A 23,165-nucleotide genomic window follows, 5' to 3' on the forward strand; every position below is an offset into this window, starting at 1 on the left:
AACATCTAAAAGCCAAGTACTGTGCCAAGTGCTGAGGATACAAGAAAAAATAAGAAAGTCACATCTTATTGGTAGAAGTTGTATATGAAATTTCTTTCCAAGAACTCACTACATCAATGAAATCACATGATTGCTTAGTCAAAAACAACGATAAAAATGCTTGGCTTAAAAACATCAAATAACATTACATTTACATTTCACATATGAGAAGAATAAGCCAGTTTGAACTCCTAGAGAAAGGATTTATTTATTTCAACATCCTCTGACTTATTTTAAAGGTTCAACTTCAACTTGTCACAAGTGGATTGCTACCCCAAAATGAAAGAATTGCCTTTCTTCAATTGAAGACCACTAGAGATCTCTTCCTTTTAGAAGCAGCTGGCTTATGAACTTCATTCCTCATTTTCTAAAAAGGGGAGAGTGATGGTATTCAATAGGCCATTGGGCAAATATCCCATTGCTCTGGGGAGAGGTCTGATCTTGGTTATCATTCATGAAAATAAACACTAGCTTTTCATGCACAGGGCAGGAATGAAATCGGGTGGTTTTAATAAAGATCATGTGGCAAACCTAAAGGAAATTTTATATTCCTTTCCTCTTTCTTCTTTTCCCTTTTGGCTGATTTTCATGAGAATCTTTGTATTTTTCTGAGGACAGATGCTGTAGTTCTTAGTAAATTGTTACAGGAATATGCAGGAAGGCAAGAAGAGAATGGAGATAGAGAACAGGAATCTCAGTGGAAATGAGGGAAGATTCAATACAGATTTTGATTTTTTTTATGGAATTTTTTTTTTAAGAGAAGACTGATAACTTTTGAATGTATTTATAAAGCTTTATAAATATGTGTGTGAGTATATGTATGTATGTATGTGTGTTTTAACTAACTTGATCATCCTAGTTATATAGAGCCAGAGTGATTCTTTTAAAGGGATGATATTTCTCCTTTTGACTGCTCCTGTGATTTTATCAGTATAAGGAACACCTGGTGGGAAATTAATTTTACTGCTGAAGACAGACATCTTGTAGTCTTAGAAAGTTACTTAGGTCATTAACAGGTTAACCAGAAACACACAGTCACTTTGTCAGTGGTCAGTCCACCCAATTTTACAGACTCTGAGGCCTACTCATTCTTTTATAACTATTTATTACTCTGCCTCCCTTAAAGGTTTAAACTTAAATAGTGCTTTCACAATTCTTTCACAAGATAGCTAGATTACAAAGTGTGTGTGTGTGCCTGTTCTGGACACAGATGTATTTATCCATGACGTGTTTTACTGCAAAGCAAAACAATATCCATGAACACTTGTCATTTGTGCGTAGATGGTGGCAAATTGCTGTTTGCCAAACCCTCTATCTCCTCCCCTTCTGTGTTCCATTGAGATCATGGAAATGCAAAGTAAATAATCACTGAGTAAAACTTCTGGATAGTATTTATTTAAGAGTATTGTTCCAGGATATGCACAAAGATAAAGCATTTGTGTAATGAATGAATGAATGAATGATTGCTGAAGGCAAAACACCAAAGTATTTTTACTCCATAGTCTTAGAGGGCCCAGAAATAGTACAAGAACAAGGTGAGGATTGTCATTACTATGAGCACTCCCTTCAAGGAGGAATTCTTTGGCTATCTTTAAATGTCACCCTTTATGTTATTGATCCATAGGGAGGAGTGCATAGAACAATTCCAAATATATATATATATATATACATATATATATATATGTATATTTTTAATGAACTTAAAAATCACTGACAAAATGGACATTTTGGTATACAAAGAACAAAGAAGAGGATTGTATGTGAAATTATTATATACTTTAAGTATATATTCCCTATACTGATTAAAATCACAAGACCAGTCAAAAATATAAAGTATTACATATTTAAAATAATAGAATGTTAAACTGAAGAGAAGCTTAAAAATGATCTAGTCCTTGTCCTTTGCCTTAGAGAAGAAAAATCTGAGGCCCAGAGAATTAAGTAACTTGATCAAGTTCTCAGAGGTAACTGGGACAAAGGATAAGGGAAGGATTAAAACTGGAGTTCTACTATTAACTGGAAATTCATTTAGGTTAACAAGTTCCTCTTTTGTGAGGGGAATTCCTCTGTGATTTATTAGCCTATTGTTTGTTTCCTAGCATAAAACTTTTCAAATTAGATCAACCTAAGTAAATGTTTGTTTGTTTTTTTAACTGAAGGGAGGAGATAAGAAGAAGAGGGAAATGGATGAAAAGAAAATTATACACATTAACAATGACCTCCCCTTTCTCCTCTTGGTTTCTACAACTCCTACTTTTCCATATATGTATTATAAGTATTCCTTGGGAAGCTAGAATTTTTCTTGGGGAATAAAAAAGGGGCTGTTTATTGTCTTGTGTGTGTGTCTCTGTGTGTCTGTGTGTCTGTGTGTGTGTGTGTGTGTGTGTGTGTGTGTGCTCCCTAATTTTGTCTCATGTAACTCAACAAACATTTGTTAAGTTTCTACTATTTGAAAAAACTGTACTAGGCACTTTAGTTATAAGTACAACATCAAAACAATTGTTGCCCTCAAGGAGCTTACTTTTCATTGGAAGGATTCAACATGAACCCACATAATTAAATACAAAGTTATTTTTAAGGGGAGGAAACAATAACTGCTGCACACTTCAAGAAAGGCTTCCTGTTGAAGGTGGGCCTAAGGTGGTCCTTCAAAGAATAGGTGGGATTTTAATAGTGTTTTAAGATAAAGAAGATCTACATTTCAGACATTGGGAGGAGACAAAAGGCAATGCAACAGAGGCAAGAGATATATCCTCTAAAAAAACAGTAATCAAAGGGACAATTTGACAGGAATGAAAAGTATAAAAGGGAATGATTTAAATTGTGAATAGAAAGTTAGATGGGAAACAAATTATAGTGAGTTTTGAATGCCAGATTAGGTTTGTATATTTTAGAGACAATAAGGATACTTTAAAGTAGGGAATGAAATGATCAGAAATGTGCTTTTTAGGCATATCAATAAAGAGGGAACAGTGAGATCAACTAGAAGACTGTTATGATAGTCTAAATTAGAGGTTATATAGAGCCAGTAATGTATGGAAAGAAAGAAACACATCACATCTCAACTTAAAAAAACAAACAAAAACATCAGTAGGTTCTCTACTGGATGAAAGATAAAACACAAATCCTCAACCTGATATATAAAGTTTTCTCCACAATGGCTCTAACCCATATTTTTAGAAGTAATTTCAAATTACTGCCCTCACCCTCAGTCCAGTCAAATTGTCCTATTAGCTTGTACCCATACAAGATATTCCATCCATTACTTTTATACTTTTGCAAGGTGATTCTTGTGACCGAAAAGTTATATCCTCTTCTCCCAATAGAATGGAAGGCAAGAACCTTGCTAAAACAAAAAGACTGGAGACATTAATGAGGTACTTTAAAGAAAAAGGTGCCAACCAAATAATGAATTAACTTAGTCAATTCTATCTCATAGCTTCCCAAAATGGAATAGGCAAATAAGTTATAATGATCAGGGTCAAGTGACAATGGGGGAAATAGTCATGACAAAAAGAGACCAATTAGAGAGAGTTTTTCAGTCTGGTGATGGAATGGTAACTAGGTTCTTATATTTATCTTAGTTTTTCCTGGGATCTTTTGGTTTTCTTTTTAGGAGATCTAGATTATTCAAACTATATATTATTAAAACAATTTCAAAAGTGTCTAGGTATCTATCATACTGGTTAACATGACAAAAAAAGGAAAATGATGGATATTGGAGGGGAGGTGAGAAAACTGGGACACTAATACAGTGTTGATGGAGTGTAAAATGAGTGAAACATTCTAGAGAGCAGCTTGGAACTATGCCCAAAGAGCTATAATACAGTGTATACTCTTTTATCCAGCAATGCCACTACTAGATCTATATCCCAAAGATATCAAAAAAAATTGTGGGTAGGGGGAGGATCTTTTTGTACAAAAATATTTCTAGAAGCTCTTTTTCTGGTGGCTAAGAATTGGAAATTTAGAGGATGCCCAGAAATTGGGGAATGGCTAAACAAGCTGTGATATATGACTGTGATGAAATGTTATTGTTCTATAAAGAATGACAAGCAAAATGGTTTCAGAAAAACTTGGAAAGACTTACATGAACTGATACAAAATGAAGTAAACAAAATCAGGAAAAGATTGTACACAGAAATAGCAATATTATACAATGAAGAATTATAAATTACTTAAACTGTTCTCAGTAATACAATGATACAAGACAATCCCAAAGGACTAGTGATGAAGCATATTTTCTGCCTCAAGAAAAAAAACTGATATTGTCTGAGTATAGGCTGAAGTATATTTTCATTTTCATTGTTTCATTCTTTTTCTTTTATTTGAATTTTCTTACTCCAAATGACTAATAAGGAAATGTATTACATGATTGTATATTTATAACCTATATGTGATTGCTTATCATCTCAAGGATGGTGAGGGAAGTGAGGAAGAGAAAGATAGAATTTATAACTCAAAACTAAAAAGAAGTTATAAAAATGTTTTAATATGTTTTTTTGAGGAAAAAATAAAATTTATTAAAATTTAAAAGGATCTAGTGTCATATAATTTTTAAGAAAAAAGGACTTTCATGATTACAGTCTAAGCAGCTAATTTGGAATGCTATCAAATAAAATAGAAAGCAGGAAGCATAGAAATAGCTCTGAATTTTTAACATGTATTGACTTTGTACTGGCTTAAATATGAAATGCTTTCTTAAAGAAACTATAGATCTGAGAAGAAACTGAAGCATTTGACTACTACACTTATTTCATATTAGACTTCTGCTTTTATCCTTAAAGTGCTAGAATTCCCCTTAATTTTAAACAAATACATGTCAGATGTGCAATTATTTTGCTGCTAAAATGCCAGAGAAACAGCTAATGAAATAAAAGAATGAATTTTAATACATGAATCAATTTATTCAAATCTCATGTAGAATAAATTTTTAAATGTGGATGAAAAACAAAATCAGTATAGTTGGTATCTTTTTAGGAGCTTGTGTTATTTTCTTACAGAAACACATAAGGACATAAAGAAATGAATTTTATTGGCATATGAAAGAATTTCTGATTTAAAATCCTAAAATGTACTAGACTAGACTTCTTATTTCATTATTGGATTGTTTTATTGTCACTTTTGTTTCTTGGGAAAGAATCATTTGCACTATATACCTTACACTTTATTTCATTCATAATGCATACATTAAAAGATAAACTTTATGTTGAATTTTGTTGTTACTGGAATCCACTTTAACATGTATAGATAGCTTTTGTGAGACAGAGGGTATTATTCCCATTCTGCCAGACCCATGAACTTCACCTCTCCATGAACTGCCTTTCTAGGTAAGGGGGCAAGATTTACATTTTAGAGAATGTTATTAGTTCATAAACTAATTATCATGCCAAGTCATAGATGTAGTCATGGCTTATCTAACCAAGGACCAGGAGCCAATCCTTCTTCCCCAAATTATTCACAAACAATAAAGTTCTTCTAAGAGGAACTCATTCTTCAGGACATAAAACCTTGGATTATAACAATCAATATTGTCTACATTCAGCCTAAAATATAGGGAATCAAAAATGGACCACAGGATAGTTTAAGAAATAGGAATTTTTAGCGGTCCTGATCCTTCAAAAAATTATTTGCCCAGAGTTTCAAGGCTCAAAGAAAACTCTTAATAAAGCAAGAAACTGGCTCACAATACATAATGAACAATGTGTAAGTTCCTTGCTTGATCTTACAATCCAATAGCATCATATTGGATTAATTACTCTAAGCAAAATAAATTGCTCTAAGCAAAACAAACAAACAAAAAAAGTGTTTGCCTTCTTGTGCCATTAAGGTATCTGAATAATTGAGGGGAAAACCATATAAACATCATGGTCAATTGACATGGTTGAAATCATGACCTAAAATATGGCTGCTGGTAGAGATCAGATGTGCCAAAATATGACTATGTAGGCCAGTTACACACATGAAGCAACTGTGGTTAAGAGGAAAAGTCAGTCACTTAGGAAAAATAAATGTGCTCATGGCAAAGCTAAAATGAAAAATAGTGATAATAAGGTGACTTTGACCAATTTTCCAATCTTAGATAAAATCAATGTAGAGAGGTCTTATCTGAACATTTTCTTATAACTCATCACTGACATTAATTAAATATTAAATAATAATCTTTGTAATAAGTACAATAAAGATACCTCCCCAAATCCCACAAAATAGAACTCTTTGGTCTTCCCTCAAATAATTTCATCCAATGATCATTTTTAAATGCCTATTACGTTATAGGCATGCTGCATCTGTAAGATGAAAAGATGATTAGATCTCATCTATTCCCTTAAGGAACATATAATCTAGTTGAAGAAGTAACAAATAGATGAATAACTATTATATAAATATGTTTAATTACATGTATATATGTACATGGGAAAGATAACATGTCTTCCTGCTATAGTTTTCTTCTAGTCAGGAAAATAAAGAAAAAAAATTAAAATTATTTAGATAAGAAGGTATTAAGTCAAGATGAGGAACAATCCTTATCTTCATTGACATTTCCCAAGAGATCATATAATTACGGATCACCTACTCAGCCAAGTGCTTTCCAGAGTCCCATACTTCCAGGGCACATACAAACATAGTACTCATCCTCCGTAGATATTAGTGACTGATGCAATTCACAAATATATACAAAATTCAGGCACAAGGTTTAAGGTACTTTATTCTCTGTACCATGGTGAGTAATTCCCACAGATTAAATCCTAGGTCTATTCCACTTCAGAGCTATTGCAATCTATTAAGTAGCATCCCATATATACAAAACCACAATTATTTTCAAAATCTTTGGTGATATTATTCTCAATAGCTACATAAAATCATACATGAAATCTTAGTCCATAAATGTCCATCACTCAATCCCTACTTGTTTAACTTTGTATATTTATGTGTGTACTTGTGTTTGTATATCAGAGAAAGGCAGAGACAGAGAGACAGAGACAGAAAGAGATAGAGACAGAAACAGACAGAGAAACAGAGACAGAGACAGAAAGATCAAATTTGCTATTGTCTATATCCTCTGATGTCTCATTATTGAATTTCTTTTTTCTTTTTTAAATTTCTCTCTGTCTCACTTTCCCTTTCCTTCTGTCTCTCTGTATCCCCCTCTCTCTTCTCAAAATAAAGAAATTAATTTCAGAAATTCACTGTCTTCATTGAACAGATATGAAGAAACAAAATAATTTAAAGCTAGAACAATTTTTTATGTTTCCTCCCTTCAATTTTAAAAATAAGGGAATGAAATATTTTCTATTTTTCTTATACATACATATATTTGTGTATATGTTTATGCTTATAGATATATATTTGTATACACATGCATATATATAAAGTTGAGAAAACCAGTATTGCAAAGGGGGAAAAATATGAAACACTGAATTAGGAGAACATTCTTAAAATCTATATCATCTACCAGTTGTGTGATCTTGGATAAGTCCTTTAAGCTACTTAAGTCTTTTTTGTTGTCTATTTTGTCATCTATCAGATGAGACCAACACTGTTTGCACTTATAACTTTGTTGTGGAGCAAATACTTGAAAAAATCTTAAAGTATTAAAGAAATTTGAGTTATAAAGTAAGCTTTAATCATTTTTTTTAAAAATCTAAATAGTTCTTATCAGAGGGAAATGTTTCACTCTCAAATAACTAAGGAAAAACAGCTTGCTTATAATGAAGATTTTTGTAGCAAATCATATTGAAATGATGAATCCCCTAATATGTAATCATTATCCATTTATTTAACCAGTTTTAAGATTATCTAATGAATGCAGTTCTTTTTTTCTTTTCCCTGGGTAGCAATATGCCATTTGCTCTCGTGTCATTCACTTTGTTGAATCTCTGTCCCTTTCTCTCTTCTTTTTCCTTCTTACTGTCTCTGGGTTCTTTTTCTTTACTTCTTTTTAACTTTAATTTGAAGTCAATACTTCTCACCATGTACTCTTTTTTCTTTTTCTTCCATATTTCTCATTTTTCCTTCACAACTTTCTGCCTGTTAGCTCCTTCTTTGCATTTTCTTTTGTTAGCTTCAATGAATTTAAATGTAATAAAATCCTCATTATTTCATATTAATTGGGGTTGAAAAGAAAGGAATGAGGTCAATCTGAATTTAAGCATTTTTATTAATATAGCATTTGAATAAATGCAAGTATATATAATATTGCTACCCAGGAAAAGGAAAAGAGAACTGTGTTCATTAGATAATCTTAAAACTGGTTAAATGAATGGATAATGATTACATATTAGGAGATTCATCATTTCAATATGATATGCTACAAAAATCTTCATTATAAGCAAGCTGTTTTTCCTTAGTTATTTGAGAGTGAAACATTTCCCTCTGATAAGGAGCATTTAGTTTAAAAACAAATCCATTGATTAAAGATCTTATGAGTAAAATAGCTTACCTTATAACTCAAATTTCTTTAATACTTTAAGATTTTTTTCGTGTTTGCTCCATAACAAAGCTATACATGCAGACAGTATTGTTCTTATGTGATAGATGACAAAATAGATAACAAAAAAGACTTAAGTACCTTAAAAGACTTATCCAAGGTCACATAACTGGTAGATGATATAGATTTTAAGAATGGTCTCCTATTTCAATGTTTCATATTCTTTCCCCTTTGCAACACTGATTTTCTCAACTTCATTTAGTTTTTAGTCTCACACATATGTGTATGTATGCATGTGTATACAAATGTATATTTATGAACATATACAAATATATGTATATGTAAGAAAAATAGAAAATATGTTATTCCCTTACATTTAAAATTGAAGGCAGGAAACAAAAAAATTTTTTCCAGCTTTAAATTATTTTATTTCTTCAAATCTGTTCAATGAAGACAGTAAAATTCTGAAGTTCAATTCTTTATTTTGATCCAGTGACAGGAGGATACAGAGAGATAAAGAAGGAAAGAGGGGAGAAGAAAGGGAAACTGAGACAGACAGAAATTGAAAAAAAAAAAGATATAGCTAATAATGACACATCAGAGCATATAGACAACAGCAAATTTGATCTCTCTCCTCTTTTCTCTCTCTCTTACTCTCTCTTTCTCTTAAATAATAGATAATTTCAAAACATGTGCATAGATAGTTTTCAATATTCACCTTGGAAAACCTTATGTTCCAAATTTTTTTCCTTCCTTTACCTTCACCCTCTTCCATAGACAGCTATAATTATTGATTATTTTGTCCTGTGAACCTAATATATTCCACTGATCAACTAATGTATTTCTTAGCCAATACCAAATAGTTTTGGTGACCACTGCTTTATAATATAGTTTTAGATCAGATACAGCTAGGCCACCTTCATTTGATTTTTTTTTTTTCATTAGTTCCTTGAAATTCATGACTTTTTGTTCTTCCAGATGAATTTTGTTGTTATTTTTTCTAGGTCATGAAAATAGTTTCTTGGGAATAAATAGATTACTTTAGGTAATATGTCATCTTTATTATATTCTCTTGATCTATCCAAGAGCACTTGATGTTTTTGTAATTATTTAGGTCTGAATTGATTTGTATAGAAAGTGTTTTGTAGTTTTGCTCATACAGTTCCTGAATTTCCCTTGGCAGATAGATTCCCAAATATTTTATACTATCCATGGTTATTTTAAATTAAATTTCTCTTTGTATCTCTTGTTATTGGATTTTGTTAGTGATGTATAAAAATGCTGATGATTATTGTACTGTATTTTGTTTTGTATCCTACAACCTTGCTAAACTTGTGGATTATTTCTAATTGCTTTTTAGTAGAAAATTAAATGGAGACAGAAAGGAGCACACTTTCTTCTCGGCAGTTCATGGAACCTATGCAAAAATTGACCATATATTAGGACATAAAGACTCAAATTCCAATGCAGTAAGGCAGAAATAGTAAATGCATCCTTTTCAGACCACGATGCAATGAAAATTACATTCAATAAAAAGCCAGGGGAAAATAGACCAAAAAATAAATGGAAACTAAATAATCTCATACTAAAGAATGATTGGGTGAAACAGCAAATCATAGACATAATTAATAACTTCACCCAAGAAAATGACAATAATGAAACATCATACAAAATGTGTGGGATGCAGCCAAAACAGTAATAAGGGGAAAATTAATATGTCTAGGGGCCTACTTGCATAAAATAAAGAGAAAGTCAATGAATTGGGCTTGCAACTAAAAATGCTAGAAAAGGAACAAATTAAAAATCCTCAGACAGCCAACTTTGGGGATAAGAATGCACTATTTGACAAAGACAGCTGGGAAAAATGGAAATTAGTATGGCAGAAACTAGGCATTGACCCACACTTAACACTGTACACCAACATAAGATCAAAATGGGTTCATTCATAAAGAATGAGATTATAAATAAATTGGAAGAACTTAGGATAGTTTACCTATCAGACCTGTGGAGAAGGAAGGAATCTGTGACCAAAGAAGAACTAGAGATCATTATTGATCACAAAATAGAAAATTTTGATTATGTTAAGTTAAAAAGTTTTTTGTACAAACAAAACGAATGCAGATAAGATTATAAGGAAAGCAATAAACTGGGAAAACATCTTTGCAGTTAAAGGTTCTGATAAAGACCTGATTTCCAAAATATATAGAGAATTCACTCAAATTTATAAGAAATCAAGCCATTCTCCAATTGATAAATGGTCAAAGGATATGAACAGACGATTATGAGATGATGAAATTGAAACTATTTATACTATATGAAAAGGTGTTCCAAATCATTATTGATTAGAGAAGTGCAAATAAAAAGACAACTCTGAGATACCAGTATACACCTCTCAGATTAGCTAAAATGATAGAAAAAGATAATGACAAATATTGGAGGGGATATGGGGAAACTGGGACACTGATGCGTTGTTAGTGGAGTTATGAATGGATCCAACCATTCTGGAGAGCAATTTGGAACTATGCTCAAAAAGTTGTCAAACTGTGCATAGCCTTTGATCCAGCAGTGCTACAACTGGGATTATATCCCAAAGAGATATTAAAGAAGGGAAAGGGACCTGTATGTGCAAGAATATTTGTGGCAGCCCTCTTTATAGTGGTTAAAAACTGGAAGTTGAATGGATGCCCATCAATTGGAGAATGGCTGGGTAAATTGTGATATATAAATGTTATAGAATATTATTGTTCTGTAAGAAATGACCAGCAGGATGATTTCAGAGAGGCCAAAAGAGACTTAACATGGAACTAATGCTAAGTGAAATGAGCAGAACCAAGAGATCATACCATAACCATGGATAGTATAAAATATTTGGGAATCTATCTGCCAAGGGAAAGTCAGAAAATGTATGAGCAAAACTACAAAACACTTTCTATACAAATCAACAACTATACAAGGTTTTCCAAGGGTGAATGCTGAAAGTTATACAACTTCTATACCAAGTGGTATAGCATCTAAATTCCTAAAGGAGAAGTTAAGAGAACTATAAAAAGAAATAGCAAAACTATAATAGTGGGAAATCTCAACCTTGCACTCTCAGAAGTAGACAAATCAAACCACAAAATAAATAAGAAAGGATTTAAAGAGGTAGGACTTAGGAATTTAGATGCTATACCACTTGGTGCATATATGTTTAGTATTGATATTGCTTCATTATCTATGCTGCCCTTTAGCAAGATATAGTGCCCTTCCTTATCTCTTTTAATTAGATTGATTTTTGCTTTTGCTTGATCTGAGATCAGGATGGCTACCCCTGCTTTTTTGACTTCACCTGAAGCTTAATAGATTCTGCTCCAATCTTTTACCTTTATTCTCTATGCATCACCCTGCTTAAAGTGTGTTTCCTGTAAACAAGATATTGTAGGCTTCTGGCTTTTAACCCAGTCTGCTATCTGTCTCCACTTTATGGGAGAGTTTACCCCATTCACCTTTATGGTTAAGATGACTAATTCTGTATCTCCTGCCATCTTGTTAACTCCAGATTATGCTTTTCTTTTTCTTTTTTCCCCTTACCCCCCTCCACAGTATTAAACTTATGAGTACCACTTGCTTCATGCAGCCCTCCCTCTTTAGGAGTCCCCCCTTAGAATCCCTCTTCTTTTCTTAAATTTTTCCCTTTCAATTTTTGTATTCCCTTCTATTTATCCTACCCTTTCCATTTTTTCACTTTTCCCCTCCCACTTTTCAATGAGGTGGGAGAAGTTTCTCTGTAAACTGAATATGTCTAATATTTTCTCTTTGAGCCAATTCTGATGAGAGTAAGATTCACACTATAATATCCCCCTCCCTTCTTTCCCCCAGATATAATAGGTTTCCTTTGCCTACTCATGAGATGTAGTTTCCCTTTTTTTTTACCTCCACTTTTCCCTTTTTCTGGAACAATTAATTTCCTTTCCACCTCTAGATCCTTTTTTATGTTATGATTTCAGAGAGCCCTGGAAAAACTTACATGAACCAATGTTAAGTGAAGTAAGTAGAACCAGGACATCATTGTACATGACAATAGAGGATTATATGATGATTAATTCTGATGGATGTGGCTCTTTTCAATAATGAGATGATTCAGGCCACCTTGTGATGAAGAGAGCCATCTGCACCCAGAGAGAAGAACTAAGTGTGGATCACAACATAGTATTTTTACTTTTTTGTTGTTGTTTGCTTGCATTTTGTTTTCTTTCATTTTTTTTCCTTTTTGATCTGATGTTTTTTGTACAGCAAGATTTTATATATATATATATATATATATATATATATATGTATACATATATATATATATGAATTGCACATGTTTAACATATATTGGATTACTTGCCTCTAGGGAGAGGGGTGAGGGGAAGAGAGAGGAAAAAATTGGAACACAAGGTTTTCCAAGGGTGAATGCTGAAAGTGATATATAAAACATGTTTTGAAAATAAAAAGGTTTAATTAAAAAAAAAAAAAGTAGGCAAGGTGAAAAACATTGTTGAAAGAGGAAAAGATTTTTCTTTAATTAATTAATTAATTAATTAATTTTTAAAATTTTGTTTTTTATTAATTTTTATAATTATAACATTTTCTCTGACAGTACATATGCATAGGTAATTTTTTTTTTTTTTTTAAACAACATTATCCCTTCCTTGTACTCCCTTCTGTTCCGAGTTTTTCCCCTCCTTCACTTCACTCCCTCCCCTAGATGGCAGGCATTCCCATACATATTAAATATCTTGTAGTATATCCTAGGTACAATATATATGTGCAGAACCCAATTTTGTTGTTGTTGTTGTTGTTGCAAAGGAAGGATTGTATTCGCAAGGTAAAAATAATCTGGGAAGAGAAACAAAACAAAACAAAACAAAACAAAACAAAACAAAACAAAAAAACAAAAACAATGCTCACAATTTACACTCATTTCCCAGTGTTCCTTTTCTGGATGTAGCTGATTCTGTCTATCATTGATCAAGTGGAATTGGATTAGCTCTTCTCTATGTTGAAGATATCCACTTCCATCAGAATACATCAAGAGGAAAAGATTGATGGCATAAATGGACAACAATAAAATATGATAGGCACCAGAGACCAACTCCCATTACCCACCTCACCACTGCACCGTTTTGCCTAAACTCAACTTTATTCCTGTCTTCAACCAACTAAACATGGTAGGTAATACCTGATTACATGTAGTTGGCAAAACAGTATTCAGTGACAGACAGAATTAGTTCACTTTATTTAACTTATTCCAAAACTCAAGTTTTGATCAGACATGAAGATTTAATTTCAAAAGGAGTTGAATTCCTTTTCTAATCAGTTACCTGAATAGTTTATAACCAGTTAAGGCTATGAACTGGAACCTTGCACACATAGAACATAACTCTGTCAATAAGTCTGGATAGAGTTGAAAGTCACAGAACAATACTGTCATTGTACCTCAATGTCAACAAATATGGATATAATTGATTAGTTGAACTCAATGGATTATCAATTCATTATCCCCTGATTCAATGATAGGGAGTACAATCCATTGCTATTTTTCAGTATTTCTTTTCTTCTATTTTTTTTTTTTTTTTTGCACTTCAGATTTTCAAGAAAAGGAAGGTACATACAACTTATTTTCCCCAACCCCCTTTTTCATTCCTTTCTATTTGTTTAGAAAGTCAGAAAAGGAACCTACAAATTCAACTTCATTTTCATGACACTCTTCTACTTTATATAGCATTGTAGGAAACATGGATCAAAAACTGATGAAACTTTAAGGGTCATTCATTCCTATCTTTTATTTTACAGATAGGGTAACTGAGATCCAGATGTCTGAAGTGACTTGTAAAAGGTCACAGAGTAGAGAAACCAGATTTCTTTTTTTTTTTTTTTCTTTTTTTTTTTTTTAAGGCAATTGGGGTTAAGTGACTTGCTCAGGCTCATACAACAAATAAGTGATAAGTGTCTCAGTCTGAATTTGAATATATATCCTCCTGACTTCAGGGCTGGTATACCATCTAGCTGCCCCCAAAACCAGATTTCAAACTCAGGTCCTTCAAGTTCTAATCAAGGGTGCTTTAGCCAGAAACTTAGGATGGGACTGTGTGATAGACACTTATTTACTTTATGAAAATAAGAAAGAGAATATTAACCATATGAAGATAGTATAGAATGAATAATAGGGAATGAAGAGGGAAATTCAGTTCAGTTCAGCAAATATTAATGAAGTTTTTACAACAGACCATATGCCATGCTAGATGTAGGGATACAAAGACTTACTTTCAACAATTTCTGCCCTTAATAAGTAGGAAATTAAAAAAACAACAACTATGGATAAGAATATCAAAATATCTTTGCTATTCTAAGTGAAATCTAGATCACAAATTGAACTATAATCATTCATTCTCAGAGTACAATTAAATACTATGACTTCTGGAAGAGTACAAAGAGATTTGAAAAGTGAGAATCTGAATTTAAATTCTAGCTTTATTGCATATCAGTTGTACAAACTTGAAAAAGTGAGTTAATCCTCTATTGGATTGCTTGCTGTCTAGAAGAGGAAGGTAGAGAGGGGAGAGGAAAAGAAAATTGGATCACAAGGTTTTGTAAAGGTGAATATTGAAAACTATCTTGCCATGTATTTGGAAATAAAAATACTATTAAAAAAAAAAAGAAAAATATGAGTTAATTCTTTCTGGCCTCAGTTTCCTTGTTTATAAAATGGGGGGATTATAAAGCCTCTAAATTCCTTTTCAGCTTTAGGTCTATGATTCCTACTGAAATCTGATGTTTGAGAATGCTAACTCTCTAGTTTATGTGCTTGCAAGTATTCCTGTACATATTCTAGTTGAAAAGGGGAAGGAGCTGAGGAAGGAAGAAACTACCACCACTACAACTATTATTGGATCAGCTGGCTTTTCAACATCTATCTGTGGATTTATATATTATGTGCTCCAAAGTCATAAACAGGAGTGAAAAGGGAGTATAAACAGAAGCACACAGATACTGCTGAGTATACAAGTCTTAGAAAACTGTTTTCTGGCATAAACAAGTTAGTTAAGGAACAAAGTCTAAAAGTGAATCATAAACTCTTGTTTTGTTAGACTGGAAGCTGTTTTCGAGGCAATCCATGTTGTATCTTGGAACAGAGGAACCAGAGGGTGACTGAAACTCACCATCAAGAGTATTTAGACTGGCTGACAAGTCATTTTTGATAATTTTGTGGTAAAAATAACGCAAATTATTCACCACACTGAAAACACATTACAAACTATTTAATAAAGCTTCAAGTAAATATCTTTTGTTTACCACCACATTAATAAATTCAATAGAGGGAAAAACACATACTTAATGTAAAAGCTCTGTCAGAGGCCCCAAATGGGTTTTGAATTTTACTCAGAAAGAATTAATGTAAGAAATCTGGCGAATAAAATGTTTTTGTTGTTGTTTTAAATTTCCTACAGACATTCTGGTCTACTATATTCAAAATAATGTAACCAAAAGAAATTCCCTGAATCTTATTAACTTATTTGTTGTGAGATACTTTTGTTTGTTTAAAACAAAGTTAAAAGAAACTGCAATAATTGAAGGAGACAGCATTTTTCCTTTTCATCACTGACTTGCTTTGAACTAATTATATTTTAAAATTCTTTCCACTGCCACCCCCATGTCATTATAAAGATCTATATTGCTGTAGCTTTGAAAAAAAAAAAAAAAACTAACATATTTTCTTATGACAAGCTTTAAAAGTGAAATATATTGAGTTCAATATACCATTGTAAACTATTGCTACTAAAATTTCCTTGGGAACTCAGCTGAAGAGTAGGTTTCTGCTTTTACATAGCAAATTTGTATGAGTCAATATTGTTCTAAGATTGGAGTCAAGAGGAAATGTGTTCAAATGCTACTTCTGACATTTACCAGTTATATTCCCCTAGCCAAATAAAGTACCTTGTAAGTACTTCAGGTATCTCCCTTGGACTAATTTTCTAAGTCATATTCTGGTTGACATATTTGTCTTTGGAATATCTTCCCACACCCACAAACTTTTTGTGAGAGAGAGAGAGAGAGAGAGAGAGAGAGAGAGAGAGAGAGAGAGAGAGAGAGAGAGAGAGTGTGTGTGTGTGTGTGAGAGAGAGAGAGAGAGAGAGAGAGAGAGAGAGAGAGAGAGAGAGAGAGAGAGAGAGAGAGAGAGAGAATGAGAAATAGCTATGGAATGTGAATATAGAGGATCCTTGCTCCAAATCTACTTCTGATGCATGGTTGTGTGTATGGCCCTGTGCAGAAAATCCCAGGTTTTCAGTATCCCAGGTGACTCTCTAAAACTATAATTTGAAAAAAAGCTGTTCATATGCTCTAACAGAGAGAGCTTTCTTACTGGGAGTTGTCTACACCAAGGCAATCATAAACCCAGATTGTATCTTTGCTATTGAATCTTTAGCTATACTATATTATCTATATCTATCTAGATAATATGTATACATGCATATATAACATATTCTATATGTAATTTATATACACATATGACTAAGCCTTTGTATGCTCATTTTAGGACAACAAAGCAGTCTCTGATACTGAGAGGGGGAAAGGGAAGGAGACAGGAAGGATAAAGAGAGGGGAAGGGGAAGGAAAAAGGAAAGAGGAACGATAAGGGGGAAAAAGGAAGGAAGGTAGGAAGGAAGGAAAGAGAATGAGAGGGTGAATAAAGGAAATAAGGAAAGAAGGGATGAAGAAATGAAGATTTTATAAATTTGATATTTTCTTTTTTTTTTTTAGAAAATTTTGATTTTCTTGTTCCCTTTTATTTTTACATCAAATTCAGTTGTGAATATAATACACCCAACACCCTCTAATCATCAGAACTTGCCTTGTAACTAAAGTTTTTTAAAAGAAAAAATTTTTAAATTTCATCAGAAAAATCTATTATATGACAGCATATGTAGCATCTGACATCATTTTACATGCCCGGTCCTCACCTTTCCTATGAAGGGTGAATTTCCTCCAAATTTGGTCATTATAATCATACAGCATTCAGATTCATATTATTGTTACTTACATTTATATGGCTGTAGTCACTGTTTATAGTATTCTTGCATCTATTAACTTCACTCTGTATTTGTTCACATAAGTCTTTTAGCCTTTCTCTTAATCCTTTATATTTGTAATTTCTTTTGGTATATAACATCTCACTATCTTTAGAAATAATTGCTTTAACCATTCCACTTTGTTTCTAGTTCCTTGCTATTACAAAAAAAAATCCTATAAATATCTTCATATATAAGGATTTTTCTGTGTTTGATTTCCTCAATATATATTCCCGACAGTGGATACACTAGGTCAAAGATCATGGGCATTTTAAAGATTTTTTTTAGCATAATACCAAATTACTTTTCGGAATAAATAGTTAGATCAATTCACATCTCCAACATAACTAGCACTAATTCTTTTTATCTTTACATTTAACATACATAGAAATTTTTTTCTCTGATAGAATTATCTTTTTTCATAGATAAAGATATATGTATCCATCTATCATCAATCCATAGCTTTGATTTTGCTTTCTATTTTTTTCCCAAAATACCCATGTTATTAAGCTTTTAACTTTTAATTGATTTTATCTTTTCTATTCTCCTTCCCCATCTTCTCAAAGTACTCTTTTTTTTCAATCATATCTGCTTCTAAAATATGTAAAAGTAGCTCTGGATAACACTGACTTTAAAAACACAAGAGCCTCAGCTAAAAGGTATTTTCCCTGTACCAAGCACTTACCAAGCAGGGTTTAGAAATACCAAAAGAACAGTATTATTCTCTGATAATATTTTGGGTGTTTCAGATTTTGATTGGAAATGGAAGTATAGAGATTTAAAAAATGAAACTTGAAATTGTTAACCAAACTTTTGAAAGATGATGATAATCATGCTATTATAATGCCATCTTTTCTGTTTAAGGTTATACATATTCCATTCTTATGGAACCTGATTTATTTTCATGTTAAGAAGGAAAATATTTTGTTTATATCAAGGTCTAACAATAGATGTTGTAGGTAGTCCAGGATCTTCTTTCTGGGGAAAGATCCTGAAAAGATGTGAGAGCAGTGTCAAAAAGCAGAACTTAGAATAATAAACTCATACATTTGGAGGAAATTTAGGAACTAATCCAACACTCCAGTTTGACATAATGCATGCTTAGATTTGCCTTTTGTACAAGGTTACACAGGGAGTGAATAGAGATTTCATATTTGGTTCCAGTCTATCACATGGAAATTTAGGAGAAGCCTACTTTTGGCAATGTATTGCTCAGGGCTGAGCAATAGTGATGAAGAGATCTCTAATTGGCAGCAAAAAAAAAAAAAAAAAAACCTAACTGATGGCCTTGGGAGCTGAAGGTGTGAGCTGCTTGCTTCTCTTTCTTTTTGCCTCCTCCCAAAAATTAGGAAGGGGAGAGGCTGTTGGTCCCATTCCACTAATACGGATTTGATAAATACAGGAGCTCATTGTGGCTCATTCTGTTGTGTCTTAGGTTAATGAGCTTCATGAGATGGAATGTCCAGAAAACTGAAAGGCCTAACAGGTTTGAAGATGCCAGGAAACCTATAAGATAGCAGTTTCTAGAGCTTAGCACAGTACATGACACATAGTAGGTATTCAATAAATGTTTGTTGACTGACATATGCACATCTATATAAACATATGCACATTATATTGATGTACATTTATATGAAGAATATAAATTTGTGCACATATATTACATCCAAATTATTTAATATACACTATCCCATTTGATCTTCATAGAAAACTCATTAGGAATAACAACTTTCAATAGCACTTTCACAAAATACTTCCTTTATATCAACTTTACATCAACTATTTGAGGCAGATTATAGTATTTGCATTACTATATCTTTTTTTCACAAAATCTCTTAATTTGAAGGAACCTCAATGGCCCTCTAGTCCAATGCATAACTGACAGAGAATAACTTCTACAAACTCCAAAGAGTTTGCTTGAAGATTTCTGTGGAGATGGAGTGGAAATGGAGGGCCAATCACCTCCTCAGAGAGATCCAAGTTCAAGGTCATATGACCAAATAATTTTATTTCCAAGTTAAGCACCACACTACCTTGTCTCCAGCTTCTATTGTATCGCTCTTGAAGAAAGGCAATCACTTGACTTGTAAACCATTCTCAAATCAGGCTATATCCTGATAACTCACCTTCCTCTTGTATCCTTCTTCATTGACACTTGGGAAGAAAGTGAATTCCACCAGTAATGAAAGCTACAAAAAGACATTCATATTATATATACTTCAAACATTTTTTTGAAACAAGAAATAGGTAGGAATATCTAGTTATAATAATTTTAAAATGGTGCTTATATATACTTTAAGTCTAGTTTTTATATAATAGCATCATATTATTATAAAATTAATATAATTAATTATATTAATCTAGTATTATATAATAATACCTTCAGTTTTGCAAAGCAATTTACAAATATCTTATTTGGCTTTCACAACTCTGGGAGTCAGTTGTTATAGTAATCTTCATTTTGTAAATAAGGAAATGGAGGAAGGCATCTATGTATACAAGCATCTATGTATACAATGTATATTTTTGCAAGTCTAGAGATTAAAGAAGCATGCTGCAGCCTTCAACTTTGGTTTTATGACACAACAAGAGATTTGGATGATCTGGATCTTCTCACCATTTGTTTTCTTGAGATGATTCTCAAATTACCTCTGCCAAGTCCCAGCCCTGATGTGGTAAATCTCTATAGAAAATAAAGCAGAAAAATAAACAAACAAACAAATAAATAAATAAACAAACAAACAAACAAACAAATAAATAAATAAATAAATAAACAAGCAAATAAACAAATAAATAAATAAATAAATGAGATGAAAAACATGGCATATTCAAATTCCAAGATACCAGGACCATTACTCTGAGATAATGAAATTCATAAGATGTTCTGTCTTATGGAAGAGACAATGCCAGATTTCATTTCTTTGGAAGAGCCAATAGTACTATATTTTTAAAAATAAATAAATAAATCTATGTATATCTATGAATACATTGGTTGTTCAGTTCATCCAAAGTATTAGTTTTTAATTGAGTCTATTGTTTCATGTTCAACTCCAGAGTGGAAGAGTCTAAGTTCACTTCCTGAAAAATGAGTTCATCATCATCCTATTTACCAAATCTGTAGTATGTCATATCCCTAACAAGGTGTACGGAAATACTATGTATTTAGCTTTGGCGTAGACAGAGTGAGTGCTAATTTCATGTGCAATTATCACCCCCTTCCTTCTCATTTTAGTAAATTAACATATTATGTAAAATATCTTGCAAATATGTTGCAGATGTCATTAATAAAACATGAAAGCAGGATGTGTGTCACAAATTAACATTTCCATCATATTGCAAGTTAAACCTACAGCCCACAGTTTATATCACCTTGTAAATGAACTATATGCCAAGCCATCAACAACCTTTATTTCATAGTTACAAAAATGGCAGTATCTGTACAGGAGGGTTGGGGATGATATGGGAAAGGGGAGTCAGGGAAAGCTGTTTAAATAGACAGCATCACCAATGCCTATACTAGGTAGCACAGATGCACTCAGGGGGAAGTCATGCATCAATTCCACTTGTTTGTTTCCCTGGTGATGACATTACTAGCTTGTTTATAGAAGTTCCCTAAACAGAAGGTTGAATCCAGATATGTGAGACTTTAATCTCTTCTAATAAGTTGGCATATTGGTTGGTGGCTGGATTCAGATTTGTTACTACCACATAGTTCTGACCTTCAATGAGCCTTTTTTCTAATGTTTGTTTTTGAACTTGAAAAGTAAAATTTCTCAGCTTTATCGGTTATGTTCCTACAGGAAATTTGAGAACAAGCATTTTCTATTGTTATCTGATATATTGAAGAGGCAATTTGAAATATTGAAAAGAGGTCTGGCCTTGAAAACAAGCAGATTTGGGACTAAGACCTGTCTCTAAAATAGGCTGGCTTTTTGACCATCAATAAGTCATTTATACTCTCTGTAATACTCTAAGACACGAGCAGTTGTTTATATGCATCAGTCAGGGTAAATTCTGCTCTGGGAGTTCTCCACACCCAGAAAATTATAGATCTAAATCTCCAACACATGCACACATGCTTACATCTATATAGATAACGTTCCCAACTCTAAAAAAGAAATTAGATACTTCAAAACCAAATATACTTTCTCTAAAAGCACACCATGTATCCAGGTCAATAAGCACATAGTTCCCTCATCTGTAAAATGAATATGATTGTGCTTGTACTGACCACCTCATACAGTTGTGAAGACACAACTTTGTAAATTGTAAAGGATAGGGTAAATACGAATTATTGTCATTATGATATAATAGAAAGGAGTTTTGTCATTATAAATAAAGTATATAAAATCAAAGGTCAATAGATTTGGAATTGAAAGGGACCAGCTGCCTATTTTAGATTTAAGTTACATATATTAATATGATAAATTCAGCATAAACCATAATGTCTCTCTTGTATGAAAAAATACAGTATAAATTGGATACCAAGGGTTTAAAAAAATATATATATATATAACTTTAAATAACCATAATAATCAAAAGGCAGGCATTGTTAAGAGAAAAAAATTCCCCAAATCTTTCAATTACCCTAATAATTAAAGGAAGAGGTGGAGGTTTTTGTGAAGAATTGAATGTTTCATTAGAATATGGCCTAAAATTATTCAAGCATTCTGCCTACACTGACCAAAGTCATTCACTAAATGCTAACTCTGACTTTCCCTTTGTAGTAAGTAGACAAGGCTTGGGGATGAATTGTCCTTTACTTTCCATTTGTATGTCCCTATCTTGTTTTCCAAAATGTGTAATCTATGAGTTTCTGTCAGCTCCTCACAGGTTAAACACATCCTATACATTAACGCATTTATTCAGTAGATTCAAACTAAGTAGAAACACACACACACACACACACACACAAACACAAACACCTGCTGGCTCACATCTGCCACATGTGCCACTTCTAAAAATGTTCAAGTAAGTTAGTAGCAATGAAAATATAGATCCTTTGGGAGAATAAAGCCTACATTTAGTTTTCTAATCTTTAACTTTATCCTATTTAATATTTAGTGAGACCAAAGGGGGAAGAAGTATAAATTATTGAGGAGAGTAATGTTTTTAAAATAAAATAAGAAATTCACCTCTGTGTAATTTTGTATTGAAAACTCATTCCACAGGCATTAATTTTTTAATGAAACACTGAGCATAGAGTGAAGCACAATGTTTGCTAATAAGCTGCAATATTCTGGGAAGGGCTTTCCTATTTTTTCTCCCTACATATGAACTCAAGTGAATTCTCCATTACAAAATTGCCTGAAACAGCAGGGGAAACATGGCCGGAGAAAGCTGAGAATTTGTCTCTTCATCCAGAGCTTTAATGAAAGTTTGACAGCCTACACTAATACTTATACTGGCCTCAGAATCTCCCCAATGAACTATGAAAGAGAGGACATGTTTCCCAAACCATAACTCAGGAGACAAAGGAATCAGCCATATGAATTGCTCCTTCTAGGCAGGGAGGGAAAGGGGAAGAGGGAAAGAAGGAGGGAGGCAGGGGGGTGAATTAAAGCAGAATCAATAGGCCGAATGGGTAGGGCTTTGTTAATAGAGAA

At 32.6% G+C, this 23,165-nt stretch overlaps 1 long non-coding RNA gene across 1 annotated transcript in view; it reads right to left on the minus strand.

Moving 5' to 3' along the window:
* The window catches only part of LOC141560797 (uncharacterized), a 91,988-nt gene extending 71,742 nt beyond the window's left edge, over positions 1-20,246 (minus strand). Inside the window, exons 1-2 of the long non-coding RNA XR_012487816.1 lie at positions 20,177-20,246; positions 19,686-19,748 (exon numbers count right to left, since the gene is read on the minus strand). This is a non-coding gene — a long non-coding RNA (uncharacterized LOC141560797). The remainder of the gene's footprint in view (positions 1-19,685; positions 19,749-20,176) is intronic.
* Positions 20,247-23,165: the final 2,919 nt, after the last annotated feature.

The sequence above is a fragment of the Sminthopsis crassicaudata genome, chromosome 3 (assembly GCF_048593235.1).
Source record: "Sminthopsis crassicaudata isolate SCR6 chromosome 3, ASM4859323v1, whole genome shotgun sequence".
In the NCBI taxonomy this organism is placed as follows: domain Eukaryota; kingdom Metazoa; phylum Chordata; class Mammalia; order Dasyuromorphia; family Dasyuridae; genus Sminthopsis; species Sminthopsis crassicaudata.